This window comes from Atractosteus spatula, chromosome 7 (assembly GCF_055471065.1).
Source record: "Atractosteus spatula isolate fAtrSpa1 chromosome 7, fAtrSpa1.hap1, whole genome shotgun sequence".
NCBI lineage: Eukaryota > Metazoa > Chordata > Actinopteri > Semionotiformes > Lepisosteidae > Atractosteus > Atractosteus spatula.
Genome location: NC_142712.1, coordinates 10455435 through 10472194, shown reverse-complemented (window position 1 = coordinate 10472194; position 16760 = coordinate 10455435). Strand labels below are relative to the sequence as shown.

The 16760-nt window shown below is 40.4% G+C and overlaps 1 protein-coding gene across 2 annotated transcripts in view; it reads right to left on the bottom strand.

The window, feature by feature from the left end:
* Nucleotides 1-14703, bottom strand: part of pak1 (p21 protein (Cdc42/Rac)-activated kinase 1) — a 43091-nt gene extending 28388 nt beyond the window's left edge. The window contains exon 1 of one of the 2 annotated variants that reach the window (XM_088920976.1): nucleotides 14573-14703. The gene's annotated coding sequence lies outside the window, so the exon portion shown is untranslated. The remainder of the gene's footprint in view (nucleotides 1-14572) is intronic. The other variant, XM_088920977.1, reaches the window with a different exon arrangement.
* Between the last annotated feature and the right edge of the window lie 2057 nt (nucleotides 14704-16760).

Genomic DNA, 16760 nt, shown 5'->3' with positions numbered 1-16760 from the left:
CCCCAAACATCAAAAGGTCTCAGTTACCTCAGTCAAACAAGACACACTTGCCAAAGGCTTCTGAACTCCTTTACTGAGAGTCGCTGAACCAGTAAGAGCAAGCTGCAGCATTGTTCAGGTTAAATAACACTGCCTACCACCAACCACGGCTGGGACATCTTTACCTCCATTAAATCAGTACACCATAAATTAATCAATCCTCATCTCATGGCAGTAAGCGTATGACTGCGCTGAAAGCCTTGACATTTTAAGAAATGTTTTAGGACAACTATGAAGAAATACAAATTCTGCCAGCTGTTCAATTAATCACTGTAAATGACTGTCACTATAAATAATAATGAGTAGATTATTAACAGCCCATTTCATTAAGATGTTTACTCCAAATACTAAAAAAAACAATTACAGAATCGTAAGGACAGTCTTAGAAAACACCTTGTGATAGACAACAATAACAGCCAATACCATATATAAAAACACCAAATACTGACAAGTTCTGACAACTGGGATTGATACAGACTGAAATATAAATCTAGGAAAGAAAGCAGCAATATTGTGTCCACTAGGCTTGCAGGTGTATACAATTATTACACATAATAATACTGGACAAAGCACGAAGCTCCATTTCTCATTTCAGGATGGTGCTGTGCTGCAGGGGTAGATACTCAGCTCCTTTTTGTAACATTTCTACAGTCCAAGGGCCAGTCAACTCATTAAGTGCAAGCTGGAAGCTTAAAAGACACTCTAAAGAACAGAAGACATGCGGAAAACATCTTGCCTCCATTCATCTAACTTCCAGTTTGTTCAATAAAACTGTTTGTTCTTTAAACGTCAATAAAGAGGGCTTTGCCCCACAGAGTCAGCAAAAAAAAAACCACAACTTACCATTTTCTGCATGCTAATGAAGCCCCCTCTGGCGGAAAAAATGCAACTTCAAATGTATATTTTAGCATTAGGCTGAAACAACCTGCACTGTGTTGAAATGTGCCATCCTACGTCTTCAAGCAGATCCCCAAAGACAGAACACTACAGCGTTTATTTTGTCTGCAGTGTGTAGTTTGTTACAAACACCAAGGAAAGAAGTATGCATGAACACAAAAACCACCTTATTAGCATTTTAGAAACACTATATCTTTGGGACGTCAGTGTGAAGGTCATTTTACAGGTAAAGCATCTGAGTCAGGCACAAGTCGCATTCAGACATAAACGTCAATGAACTTACTGTACCAGGAAACCCTGGATAAAAAAAAAAAACAATGACTAAAACCCAAAGGATACCTATAAAGAAATTTTAGGAATAGACTATGAGCAATACTTAACAACATGGATCTCATACAAAATTCCTGTTAGGCCTAGTGTCTTCTGGTATTTAGACAGTGGATTCCTCTCAAGTAAGCTATGAACTGTAAAATACAGTACCTTAAAAAAGACAATAAGACAATAATTGCATCAATTATTTGACTACTTAGCACGGAACAAAAACTAGAAGATATTGAGCTCTCCAAGAATACATTTCTGAAAACATAACTCATACTATAACTTATTAAAAGGAAAAAGAACCCAAAATAAACCAGAAATCAACCAAAATCAAAAACGGTAAAAACGGCAATAAAGTGGCTTAAGACACTCAGGGTTAAACTTGACAGAATTAAACTTGGTCCTGAGGTCCAGACAAAAACCTAAAGAGACAAAAGTATCACTGACTGACGTCAATGTTTAAACACAGGCTACCATGTCCGGTGCTTCCAAGAACACAGCCTTCAACCATTCACTGGTGGCAAATGCGATTTCAACTACTAAACGATGGGGAAGACACATCCTTGGATCCTTGAACTCCTAAATACCCCACACGTTAAGATGGGTCAAATGGCCTCCTCTCATTTGTAACAGTTGGTAGGTTCGTCAAAAAAAAAAAAACAGGTCACAACAAACTCAACCGCCTGTGACAGCTCTGCTGCTGCTCAACATGCAGGCAAGCACAGTGTGGCTGTATCTTCCGGAGAAGGAAAGCTTGCCCGATCACAGACCTGCTGCGCGTTAATTCCGCATCTCCTCACCTGACAGGCAATTTGCTGAAATTCACCCATTCATCAATTAACCATTACCCCAGGCCCAGGCCCAGGCCTGTAAAGAATTAAAGCCGGGGTGCAGTCTGTGTTCTTTTGCTGCAGGAGGAGCTCGGGGAGCATTCATTCAAACCCTTGAGGTGCTGGCCCACACGTCCCAACGGGAGCCCCACACACCGGGCCTGGGGAACGGCAGATGGCGTTGGGGGGGGGGGGGAAAGGCAAGGACAATTTGCATTTAAATGGTTCCAGCCAAAAAAAAAAAAGCTTTGTGGCGCACACCATTCACCTGCTGTTTCAAATCCACAGAGACGAGAGGGTGGAGGGATTCGCTTCCATATGGAGGCTGCAGAACGGCGCTCAAAAGACAGAGCGCTCTCAGCCACTCAGGCTTCGCGGCGAAGCTGAAAAAGGACAAATTCGCTTTAACCACACCCTCGACAACTTGCCCTGGAACGGGGGCAAACACCAGAACAAAAATGAAATGCGCACACTGTCTACATTGCTATTAATTCACCGATACTTTCCTCACAGACAGCCGGTGAGAATCGTTAAGAAAAGATAAATACGTTCTATGAGGAAGCTTTCAGAATAAACTATATAATGTGATAATCATTTACATTGCTCGTGCACTTTTGGATTCAACACAGAATGGTGCTAAATACATCATCAAGCAATGTAGATTTAATGACCATCTAGACTGATGAGTCGACTTCTTCATGGACACAACAATATGCTGATGGCACCACAATACCACGGGTGTAATTCATTTTCAAGCCTGACAGCACAGTTTGGCTGCAAAAGAGTCTACTCGGACTGTATCTGGGAAGTTAGATAAAAGGCTCACTGAAGGAATGCTTCTCCATCTACTTGCACTGTCCCCTGCTCCTGGTAATAGATCATGATATATACACTCTGACAGAGAGTATTACACAGAGGAAGAATAACACTTCATCTATTCAGCACTGAAATCAGTCTACACCCAGCCTTCAACAGTCCCAACACACTCCATGGAAAACTTTAACCCTGTCCAAGCAGGAATTTATCTAGAACTGTTCTCCTGCTATACACTGTAGTACTGCACACAAACCAGGCCTGCTTTGAAGTTCTCAAATTCATACCTAAGAATGACTGGGGCTCACAATGTAATCTTGACTCATTTCCTAAAGCAAGCAAATGAAAGATCTGAGCTGACAGGCAGAAATGACTGGCTCGTCAGTCTGTTTAATTCCAAGGACCCAAGAAATTCACGTCCACGAGCAGTTCAACAGTTGCAGTTTATACAGTATTGCACTCACATAATTACAGAGAGAAGAGCTTTTTTTTCTATCGGTTATACACCTGAACTATATTATAAAATTCCAATTTTTTTCAAACAGTCAAATGACCCTTTGCATGAATCTGAAGCATGCTGAATGTTAAATTGATTGCGGTCTCCTCTGTGTCATCGCATGTTGAAATTCAACAGTTCGGGAGAAGGGGACAAAGGGTGTTTTGGAATGGTCTCTCATTAAGGTTGTGATTTTCTATGCCATTCTAACCCCTCTCCTCCTCAGACTCCCAAGATGCGTCCACGCTATATACATTTGTAATTCTACAACTTCAAGACAAGAAAGACAGATCTGCTTTCAGCCTGATCTAGTGAACACTGCTTTCTGACAGAGCATCATCTACTGGACACAAAGCCAAAAGTTAGCCAGAATTTAAAAATGTCTTTCCCTCTGTGTCATACCCCAGCTTGGGGGTTCCCCCTTATTCCATAGTCTAAAGAGGGGGGCTTTGGCCAGGTTAGATCATTTTCACACCTTCAACACAATATAGGCAATAGTCATATAATTAGGTTACAGGAAACATTACTCTGGCAGTGACAGTTAGACTAGCCACACAGCTACAACACGCTGAAACCGAAAACTTACAGGTAATTGTGACCAAATGATTAGCATCACACTGCAGATGAGCTACATACAGCACCCCAGCACAGTAACATCAGCAGTAAATTTTCATTCACCTCTGACAACACCTTACTTAAAAAGGGAAGCACTTCTAGTGATTAAAAAGGTGTATCACACGACCACAAACTTGGACCATTTTGTTTGGCAACACAGAAATCCTCACACAGCACTGCGTGTTCCTTCACACAGTAAAAAGCAACAACGTACATGTCTTTTTTCCCCCGACTTCGAATAAAGGAAAAAAAAAACATTAAAATCCCAACATTTCGGGTGCCAAGCGTTAAAACACTGACTCAGCAGTTCAGTTTTGTTGCCATGAGAGAGATTCTGCATATTTAATGGCTTGGGTTTTTTTTTGTGCTTGTTTTGTCGTTTTGGATTCATGTCCTTCATTAGACTGGAAACCGCACACGCACCCCCCCTCCACGCCCGCCCCCCACATCCTCGCCAGCTCATCCCTCAATAAATGACAGCGTGACCGTCTGTCCCCACCAAAATACCCACTCGCCTTCTTCTTAATAACAGGTTACCCAATTTAATTTGAAATGAAAACAACCATGGCTAACAAAAACAGCTGCGTGTGTGCATCGATCAGAAGTTAACTCCTGGATAGTGTTACCCTACACCCTGATGAGGCTGCGCCGAGGAGAGCCCAGAATCGATAATGTTTGCTCCTTCCCTTGGGCCTCTTTAACAGTCCAGCACAATACCTGCTACCACACGAGGAAGAGGGGTCGATTCCTGAAGAGCAAGCTCAGACCTGGGACTGTGGTCCTGAAACTGCTTAGAAAATGTGAAAATGTAGCAGCCAAGAAGGACAATTCAGATTTGCATTACCTGGAAAGATTTTTTGTTTTACATTATGAATTCGCTTATGCAGCAAGTCAGTTCTGATCATTAATCTACCGTTACTGAGGACAGAAATCACAGTGGAGGGCCTTTCGTGGTTGTATCTTGTAGGATAACCGTCCTAGGTTTAAACATATGTACGTGGACGTACACAAAGTACTTTTCTTAACCTAACGCATCTCAGATTTCCTGATTTCAGAAGTCACATTCTCACACACGGTTCCTTGCTACAGTCTGTTGAAAGTAAATCAAGCACACAATTATTCTTGGACACTGACGTGTTGGAGATTGCAAGCTTGACTTTTCACACTCTAGGAAAGGCTGTCGCTGGGCCGATTCAAAATTTATTGTCAATACCCTTTTTTTTAAAAAAAAAAGCTTCTTTCTGTTCCTTTACTGCTATAGACACTTTTCAATAATCAGAAAAAAATCAGCAATACATGAAAACAGTTAAAGAAGAAGAGGCCAACGCCAGTTGCTTCATTAATATTATTATTTCTCTTAACCAAGATGGAAAACATAGTACAGAGTCTCCATTATTTCAGGTAACTGATCCTTGTTTAAACGTTGGACAGTGGAAAATTACAGTATAGCCCTTGACTTTCAGACAGATTAATCCGATATGCAAGATGGAGCTATGGGGCTTCTTTTTACCAATACAAATGTATTTCACTGCACAGTCTCTCATCACATCTTCCAACGTGGACTTGCATAAAATGGAACTGCTTAGGGTAGAGTGTGGAAATTTAAAGGATCTGGATTAATTTGGCGTTCTCCTCATTTCACTTGGCAAGAACGTCTCAGTAATCATGTATAATTTGCATACATAGCTGCATAACTATATAGCATTTGCGTTCTTTTCCCCGTTAGTATAGTCTAAAGTTAAGAAAACAAAACTCTTTGATGGTGCACTCCTGATTCTGTATACAAGTGATAACTTGCCAGAATGTCAAGAACAGTTTCTTTGTTTTTTCGCCACACTGGTCAAACACTCAGATCGATATACTTTATGAAACATTTCGGATTTGACGCTGTTGATCAACAACCGTTCTAACTTCACAAAGAGTGACACTGCACTCAGAACTATCGCAAATGGGGAACTTTGCAGAACGTGAGGTTTACCTCATCTTATAGGCCTGGGAAGCACACTAGGACATACAGTAATGTATCTTTTACTTACTAAAGCTTGCAACACAAGGAATCATTCACTTCACACAGACAGGAGGAGACACTGAAAGCGTGTTACACCTGAGCTCACCGAAGAGCTGAAGAGAGCAGTGATCAGCGTCATGGGTTCCCCTGGGGAACATGAAGTCAGAAACTTCTGCTCCGACAGCAACATTTCATGTGCTCCAACATGCAGTGTAGCCCTGCCACTCATGGGACACAGAAGCTTTCACTGTTAATAACACTTAATGAGCTGCACTTAATGCAAACTTAAGAGTAGACAGAAAAAAAAAAGAGATCTTAATGTCTGGTGGCGTCAGGCAATTTAAATAATGCACAAACTAAAGAATATGAGCTTTTAGACTAGTTTTTAGAAAGGCAATAAGAGTTGACTGTTTTTCCTGCTCCCAGAGAGAATGGATTTATAATTTGTCTTCTGCTTTATGGTGTAAATAAACATAAACCACATAACATTATCCTGCCATGTTAATAATGCCTATTGCTTAACTTTTCTGTCTGCAAAAGCATCATCCACGGTCATTTACATCATCCAATTCCTCCCTTGCACTTGACTCATTTAAAGCAGCGGTTCTGCCTCTTACACAATCCATTAAATCTGTCCAATTCAGCCTGAAAACAAGGGCTCTTGGAATAGTCCTACCATTCTTTAGCAAGCCTTTAAAATGACAATACAGGACAGCACAGCATGGGACAATGCACTGCCTGTAGGAGAACAGGGAGCTCCATTATTCATTGGACACTTGTGAAGCTCATCACCTCTGTGCCAGTCAATGACAAGCTGCTCGATTATCAGGAACTGTGTGCAGAGGTCTTCTCTTCCAGTATCTCAGCTGCCAGTTCTGCATTCTTTCATGCAGGGGAAAACCATGTGATAAAAACGAAGCTGTCTGACACCGTCGGACACATCACCGACCCTGAGAAATCTGTCCAACCGCAGAGTAACGCCCCCTTGGCAAACAACAATAAAGGAGATAAAAGAAGAAAACCGATGGAAACGCGTTCACATGCGCCAGCAGGGAAGCCGTGCCTGGCAAAAAGAATCAAAAGGTGTGAACGGGAGCAAAACAATTGACTTTAACATTAAGGCAATGGATTTGAGCTGTATTCACCAATTCCAGTGATTTTCTTCATTTTCCCCAGTAAATCATGAAACCTAGAATTCCACTACATCTTACCTAATCAAACAGTGAAATACAAATATCTAATATGCCTTTACCTTGACATTTTTATTTGTAATAGGGAGAAATGTGAAAATATATAAAACCCATTTTGTTTGTAATTGGGAACGTCTTCCTACGGATATTGCTGAAAAAGAGGGGGAAAAAAATCAATTTTCCTGCTTAAACGACTTAACAAAGACCATACTTTTTGAAAAGGTATTGGGGGGGGGGAAGCTGGGAATGTGGTAACCCCCTGATTAATGGGGTGTCACAGTAAGAAAACAACTATTCCAAGGCAATGGGACTGTAACAAAGACCTTGAATCAATAGGCTTTGTTAAAAATCCACTCCTACACCCTGGCCTCCTACAAACTCACATGGCTGGCGATACGATGAGCCCTGCGGAACGTGCCACTGGGAGAGACGTCCCAGGCCAGGGAAAAGAACGCTGGCTGACCACTCTCGAGTCTCAGGCTTTCAGTCATCCATCTTCCCGTCTGCGTTAACAGCTAAATCTTGTCACATCTCTGAACGCACGGGGCTGCTCAAAAATGTATTTATCATACAGTATCTCTGCAGCTGCCGCTTTCCTCGAGATTTCTAAGCCTCTGTGCCACTCTAATCACACTCAGCACATAAAAGAGAAGGGAAAAAACTCACTCTGCAAAATAAAATAAAATAATCAATGCTTACGATTCCATTTGATCATTTCCATCTGCTCCTCCACACATCACCCTGTTCTAGCTATGTAAGTTCTTAAAAGATAATCAGATTCGATCTCGAGTTAAGGTTCATCTCATTTTTCCCCCCCACTTTTGAAATCGATGATTCCAGTCTCACAATTGCACTTTCGTCTTCAGGCATTTTACCTCAGTAATTTCACCAGTCTATTCAGCTTTCATCTCCACAACCTCTGCCTGCACGGTTTACATCCCTGCCCAAAATAACAATAAAGTGTTTTGCTGGGAGAACGACCGCCTGCCCATGATATTGCATTGTGAGCTAAATAAGAACATCAACCATCTTAGAAAGGGGGGAAAAAGATATAAGAGCTTTCTTTCCTTTGGAAAAGGAAATTCCATCTGTTATGTATTACTGGCTGTGATTATCGTTAATGTTGGTCTTTCAGAAATATTATATCTTCTACTTAAATATCCTGTGGTTTTGCGGAAAAATATTTACCCGTTTTTCCTGCCGTCAGAAGGAAGCCGTGCTGTAAGCGCACCGATCTGGAAAATTGCTAATTATTAAGATGGCTATGCCAAAAACGAGACAGCATCAAAGACAAGCTAGAATGGAGTTATTCGTATAAGCTCATTTCTAATCAAGTCTTTACACTCCAGATAAAAATCATGATTTACAAAGCCTTCCAAAGCAAACCACATGCTGCTTTTTCTGATTCAGCTAGTTCTGTGTAACCAAAATCGAATATACCGCAGCCCATCACTGCAAGCACATTTTAAAGAAAAGGGAATAATTCTACTGTGAATTACTTCATCTTAAAACAATTTCTCATATGACAGTTATTTGCACTGCAAGAACTGGTAACTCCAAGCCTGAGCAGACACAATGCAGGCTTCAGCTGTGTTCGTCATGGGCACGAATTCTTGAAAAGCTACTGAGAAACAGCTGCTGCACCAGCACGAAACTGTAGATGTCCTGCAGAATAAAGTGCTAGTGGTGGCAGTTTTTTTTTTCTTCTAAAGAAAGGGTTAGGCTGACCTCAATTTCTGAGCCATCGCAAACTGGTGGTCAATCAAAACTAAGCATTTAGGAGAATTCAAAGACCTACTTTTTAACCCTTTCCTCATAATGGTATGCTTAGGCAAGCCACTGCTACACTGATAAACACTGGGTTATGCACCTGTGACGACTGCCACTGCTTACAATGGAAGGTTATTGTTCCAAAGTACAGTTAAAGAAAGTTTCCGACTACAGAGCAATCTGTACAATACTGTAATCTCACCCCACCCTCTGCAGTAACTGCTATTCAGCAAATAAGGCTGAGCAGGCTGGTTAAACCAACTAAAAAAAAAACGACAGAGAGAATATGGATCTTTCGCAATTCATCTTTTAGAACCACACTGTATAAACCATTTTTCACCTGTCTTTTTCCCCCCCTCCTGTACATCGGGGGCAGTGAGGCCCTGCACTGTACTAAACCCCAGGTCAAGCAATGCAATGTCTGACACAAAGGAAAGCAATGTACTCTTTCCAGCACGGACTTTCATTTTCACTTCTGAACTGATAATGTCCAAAAGCTCCCTTACGTTAAAGTCTACAAGGACTTTGGTTTTAGCTGTGGGTAGAATACAGCTCTACGCAGGTTGAAAACATAAAGGCTTACAATGGAAACAGCAGGAAATTGTGATTAAACTGGAGACAGACAGTGACTTGGAGTGTGATCTGTAGCAGAAATATTTTTCTGATCAACAGTTTATTTTTTCAAAGAGTAAAGGAACATAATAATATATCACGTTTTTTGATGCCTTAAAGGTATTCAGCCATACAATTTCCCAAATTCCAAACTCCCTAGTTCTTGATCCCAGATTTGGTGACACCTAAGGAGTTAAAGGTTGTTTTTTTTTCTAAAGGACAGCTGTAAATTTTAGAAACTATGCCACACAGTTAAAAGAAAAGAGCAATCTAACAGACGTCTGGATGAGAAGGTAGTGAAATATTCGCACCATTAGCATACATGTACCCCGGACTCTTAAGAAGCTATCGTTTCATTTTGGAAGGGGGTGGTGCTGTCAGTCAGACCCGGGAATATCAAAGAGCTTTAATAATGTTACACAAGAGCTACAAGTTTTCTGTGGGCCTCTAACATCGACTTGCCTTAGACAGCAAACAGTCTTTGATTTTGACACCACACTGAGGAGACTCGATGTTTAATACACCACCCAGACTTCTCTAAGCTCTAGCAGCAGGTGCTGTCAGCAGTTCAAAGGTCAGTCTATGATTCAACTTTCTGGGAGAGGATCAGCAAACAGTAACAATCAGCACTGAAGGGACTCCCATTGATAATCAACAACATTGGCTGGAGTTCAGGCTGAGGTCATTGATTTGCAGAGTCAAAGAACCACAACAGTATCTGCAATCCATGTACGCTACATCTTATTGTGAAAGAAACAGAACTACAAAGGCTGAATATTCTGTGTTCATTTCATACTTTGGATGACTGTATAAAAAGTGTTCTCAAATCAAAATCACCTCTAGGTTTATTCTATTACTTATCACTTTATACAGTATATCATCACCATCATTTATTTATCTGGCTCTTGCGTTTATCTAAAACACACTGCACACTGTATGTACCTATTTAGACAGTTGGACATTTTAAATCAGCAATGAGCTCAATACCTTTTTCAAGGATACTACAGCAGTGCCCCACCCAGGATATCAACTGTTAACCTTGTTGTTTCAAGTCCTGAACCCTATCCACTGCTCCAGACTTAGGGTCATTATTAGCATAGAATCCACATCCTGTAATGTGTTTGTAACACTGCAAGAAGGATTGTGTCCATTCTGAAACTACAGCAATACAGTGAAGTGGTTTAAAACAAATATATTTTAGATTTAGGGCAACGTGCAGGAGTTTTTTTTCCTCCTTTCGGGCAAATGCAGTTCCTGACTTTTAAGTATGAAGAACTACTATTACCATCCCAGACTTCAGCTACTGTAAACAATTTATTTATAGTGAGCAACATCATTATAGCTTCACTGCACTCATTACTTTTGATGACACATTGCATCTTCTCTGTAGTACAAAGAAGAACTCAATAGGCTATATTCCAGACAATGTGAAGCAAGGAGATACGGTATTTGGCAGGGCAGTAATGCTGAACAGTGGAAACACTCTGGTCATTTGCTTTCATTGTGAAATGCCAGAGGTACTGTAGCCGCCTCTACTGCATTTCAGCTTATCCTACGAAAAAACCCAAGAAAGACAGTGATCAGCCAATTTTTGTACAGCAAAAATCATGCAACAATTTAATTAAAAAACTGAACATATAGATTTTAAAGAAAAAAATTTAGAAACTGATCTAAGAACTATAATGCAACCCACTGTTTGGCAAAACTTAAGTACCCCTCCTCCAAAACATCCAATTATCACTTCTCTACAGTGCAAGAAACATGAGTGAACTCACCCAGGATGAGAAAATCCCAATTCACGTCAGACAGAACCAGCTATTTACAATCATGAGTGAGCAGGATTACTAACAGAAACCTTATTAAGATTTCAAAGTTCCTGAATCCGAACAGCTTTTGTTGTTCTCCATTGCATGTTTAACACCAATTTCACACAGCGATGCAATCGTTCTGGGATTAGTCACAGGAAGACAGCGACAGTATACTGTCTGTAACCTTTATGTTCGGATGGAAACATTTTCCACGAATGCATGATTGCTTCACACATCTCTAAACTTTCCATGATATGCCAGAAGGATGAGAACTGGCATTTAAAGGATTTTTTTTTTTAAAAAAGGTCACAGAAAAATGGTAGTAAATATAGTAGTAGTTTGCATAATCTTTCTCAATAAATGTCTTGGGTTTTTCCATACTAACAGTTTACAGCCGTATCACTTCCATCCTGAAAATGTAAAATCCATGCTACATTTTTGTTTAAATACCTCAGGATCACAGGTCATTAAATCTAAGGATTGTAGGCGTTTTGGATCCTGTTGTTAATTCCTCTTACTTTGCTTTAATCAAGCTGCATTACTGCATACCCATAAGGGTGTAGACACTGCAGTACCTGCTACTATCACTACAGCATAGGATTAAACAAGCCACATCTCCAGATAGTATGTTCAATATATAAAACTTTCTCTGAAACAAAATTGGCTAGTTATCAATTTAAACCATAGTCAAGCAGAGTCCTGTCTTCCTCTTCAATTCTATAAAAGCAGTGAAGGAATAAGCAAAACTGGGTAACCTACAGTATGTCTGTAAGATATTACCTTCTGACACCTGCTTTCTATTAGAAAACAAGTTATTTTTAGTTGGGAGGGGGGAAAAAACAGAAACCAAAAAGATCCAGGAATCCCCCCCTCCTTTTTTTAAGGACAAAAGAAATTCAAATTCTATGAGGAAAAAAAAATTCTGCCTTTTCAGTAATTTTATCAGAAAGCAATGACTTCATACATTGTTACTCCGAACTCTCACATACTGTAATTTCACCTTGGAAAACCACATCTGTGTCTACAAAAAACATCAAAGCTCTTTTTTGACTAATGACAATGCCAAATGTGCATTTACTCTGGCAATGCCACAATACTTTGGTATTTTAAAAGCAATTTCTGAGATCCGTCTCCCTTTTAATTTCCAAATCCATATCCGGCAGACTTCTACTGCTATAAGCAGAAACCAACAACAGGAATGGCCCTAGACAACTCCAGACTGGCACACTGTAGCCTTGCATATGGAGCCACCCCCCGAAACACCAAGACTGCACATAATCCAGGAAAAACAAAAACCCCTGCTCAGGTTTTTGAGCATATAATCCGGAAAAAGACACTGCTCAAGGCAAATAATTAAAGACACCCAGACAGCTCCCTTTAAACTCACACTGATGCATAATTGCTTTTTACAGTTGTAAACTAAACATGGGCACAGGCATGCTTGGACTTCTGCTCTCTTCATTGCAGTGTACAAAAATTGTCTTAACCCACCCAGGAAGAGGAACGTTCTATTCATTTCCAGCAAATTACATGTCCGACAGAGCCAGAACGACTGCCTGTGTTCCAGGACTCTAAAAGAATGATTCTTAGAATGAGGATCTGAAGGCCATCAAGAAAATCAGATGATGATGCATTTCAAAGCCATGATTTTGGCTACATAACATCTTTCCACTCGGGAATCCTCCTCACAGCAGTTTTGTAAGGGATGTATATACTGTACACATGACTTCTTGCAATACTCCTTAAACTCTTTGGAGTGGACGTTACTGCTGCGGTTCATCTCTCTGTTCCGTTTTTGTGATCACTTTCAGGTCTACAAAACGTAGTGGCCTGGGAAGATACACTGTAGCTATTCCACAGATGATTCGGTTATTGTGGAGTCCGGCATTCTTAAGCAGGACTAGCAAAGATGTTAAATGACTGTGACTGTTCGATTTGTGACAGGTGAAAGTCCGGGACTGAAGAAAATAGAAATGCTGTCATGTGATTCTTCACCCACGGTCAACCTCTACCTAAGTTTTATTTGAATAGCGTTTTTAATACTATAGGTTTAAATGCATGGAATTACATTTTTAGAGGAAACATTTCACAACGAGATACAAAGTTTGGAATAGGGGATTATATGCCGTATATGTGACTAAATTTCCTATAACTTTATTTTTACTTAAGATTACTTTCGACCAACGAATATTAGATGATTACTAAAAATTGTTAACAGGACAAGAACTAAATACGCAAAATCCGAGTGTCGGGAAGCAAAATGTGACTGCACGTCTGATAAGTAACGGAGTGCTTATTTTCCTGGTTTTAAATAACCCATCGCATCTAATTGTTGAGGTTTTGCTTTTAAAACAGCGCCTTAAAATACAGAATGTATTTTGCGCTGTCCGTTGCACACGGTGACACAATTCAAAAACAGCCAGAAGCATTCACAAACCGTGAAACTACTTCTGATTCTACATAATTGACCCACTCCTAGCGATCGATCCGCAACGCGAACATGTTGATTCAAAAGAAAAAAGAAACGGAGCAGAATAAAGTAATACCATTGATGATTTGATTGGGTAGCCGTATTAAACTTATCTATAGTACACGCTTGAAATACGAGACGGGAAGAATTGCATACCATGCATTGTGTCTATTTGGTGCATCTTGATCGTTTAAAACGGTAAGATTCCTAATATTGTACTTGTTTTGTTTTTTTTTGTACTGCGAAGCTTTCTTTTAAAAACTCGAAGCTAAGAACATAATTTTTAATTGAAAAAAAATGCATACGCTGTTCTGCGTGCCGATCACTTCGCCAACACTGATGAAAAAGAAATTCAGAATTTTTAAGCAACTATATGCAGAAAAAAATGGAAATGAGTAACGCCGTTCCGTTAAAATGGTGGAGTAGAATAAATGAAAAATGTTATGGACTTGCGACATAAGCAAAGTTTTGCGAGAGAATCGCGCTGCCCCTTTGAAATAAAGTTGCAATCAGCACCATAAAAAAAAAAGAATCAAGTCTGTGAGGAGTGCTTCACATTTGTCCAGTCAGAGCATTGGGCATGCTCGTCTCATACAGCTCATATAACAGTCTCTGTCTTGCGCTTCGGCCAGGCGAGACAGCCCCTAACACGGCCCAGCACAAAGAAAGCGAAGAAATATTTAACACTGTAAATGTCAATACTCACATCTAATTGTGTTAAGACAGAAATCCCCACTGCACGTCTCTCTCCCTCGCCAGCCACACACCCTCCTGATTCTGCCTGCTCTCAGTTCCTCCTTTCTTCACCGCAAGCTTCCCTACCGCCAGCTATTGTCAGGCACAGACGAACATGCTACATAGCAACGCCCTCCCACCACGCAGCCTACCCATATGCAACTGGTCACTCCCAGATTTTACCTTGCAATCATTGATCTCCCCTCACATCCGTCTTCGGAGCAAGGCGAACCCCAGGAATCTTCCGCGAGGCTCCCAGGAGTGTGGCTTCATGGCCGGCCGGTGCTGACGTTATGTATGTTGACGTCATTTGCACGGTTTTCGAAAGCCATAAATGATGTCACCATAACGATGATACAGGCTTTACAACTTCAACAGTTTATTATGCAGCCGATAGGAACCCAAGCTACGCTTAGGCATATAGTCTTTGATTTAGAAATGTGTAATATGTAAGAATATACAGGGAATTTATTGGTTAAAAAAAAAGAAATCCAAACAAACCTCACTAGATCCTCCAGCACCTATCTCACCCTCCACTTCGCAAATGGTCACTCACTGAATCTAAGCAGGTGTGAGCCTGGCCAGTATCTGGAAGAGAGCCCTCCTGGGAAAGCTAAGGTTGTTGCTGGAAGAGGTGTTAGTGGGGCCAGTAGGGGGCGCTCACCCTGCGGTCTGTGTGAGTCCTAATGCCCCATTATAGTCATGGGAACACTATACTGCAATAACGTGCTGTCCTACAGTTGAGATGTAAAACTAACATCCTGACTGATAGTGATCATGGAAGATACCAGAGCATTTCTCAAAAAGAGTAGGGATAGTAACCCCAGTGTCCTGGCCAAATTTCTCCCTTAGTCTTTACCAATCATGTTAAGAACCATCCAAAAACTGGCTTATTCACTCTGTTCTCCTCCCTACTGATAGCTGGTGTGTGGTGAACGTACTGGCACATTTTGGCTGCTGTAGCATCATCCACGTAGGTGATACACATTGGTGTGGAGGGGAATTACCTGTAAAGCACTTTGAGTGGCGTGTCCAGAGCTGTATAAATGTAAGGAATTATTAATATTATTTGGTTTCTGTCTTGGACAAATAATTCCTGTATTGTGTATTAACAGGCTATTTAATACAGTAAATATATAACATAATTTACTCTTTCTGCTTTTCATTGTTTTAAAATTGTTGTGTTGTGCAGACAGTGTAAACAAAATCGAAAGCAAAGTAAAATTAGTCTATAGTTCTGGAAGAGGAAGATATTAGCTTGGGGTTCAAATGACATGGTCTGGGAAGAGACCCACATCTGAAGCCTTTAAAATGCACATGGGTGGATATCTCCAAGCTATTTCTAAATATATGAATATGAAACTGTGTGTACCTTATCGTTATTTACCTCATTTAACTTCTTCTTGTAAGACCCAACTGTGTTAATTACTCCTGATGATGGTATGTGTACTCTTGTGTGTGAAGGGTTAAAAATTCTTTCTCTGTACAGCATGTTCAGCAAAACACCAGCTGCAATATTTAATGTATCTCCTGTTGATAAGACCAGGGGCCTGCAGACACAAAGAATGCTTGTTTTAAGAATCCCAAAGAATTATTTTTGTGTAGAAGGCCAATTGTAACTACCTGCTTCTAGAAAACACTGATATAGCTCAATTACGTAGACATCTTCTGTTAAAGTAGAAGCTTGCTCAACCAATATAAATTAATTAAGACTGAAGCTTTTGTTTTTCTTTTTGAGACTTAGGCTCTTTGTGTTCCTTATCAAGCAAGTGTATAAAAGGTCAGCTGTTACTTTTCTTGTTAGACCCATCTTCCTAATTGCAAGGAAGGTGCTTCTCTTTGGCCAAATACACAATAAACTCCTCTTCTGCTCGACAAAAAGGTCTTCAGTGGATTTTTACTCTGTGTATTATATGTATTATTGTTTCGATAAAAAAGGAGTGGGGTTCATTGGGCTTCCCTACTTGGTTTATACTGGTCTGTGAAAGTATTGTTAGATAAAGACCAATCTTGAAACGTTTGCAGTGCAACACGTTCTCCGGCATTTTATTCGGAAACCTAATAACCTGTAACGCTCAAAAAAAATTCGTTAGCTTACAAATTATTGTGTATTTTCCTCCTCTGTTCAGCAGATTTAAACCTGCCTTTCGTGATGCTGA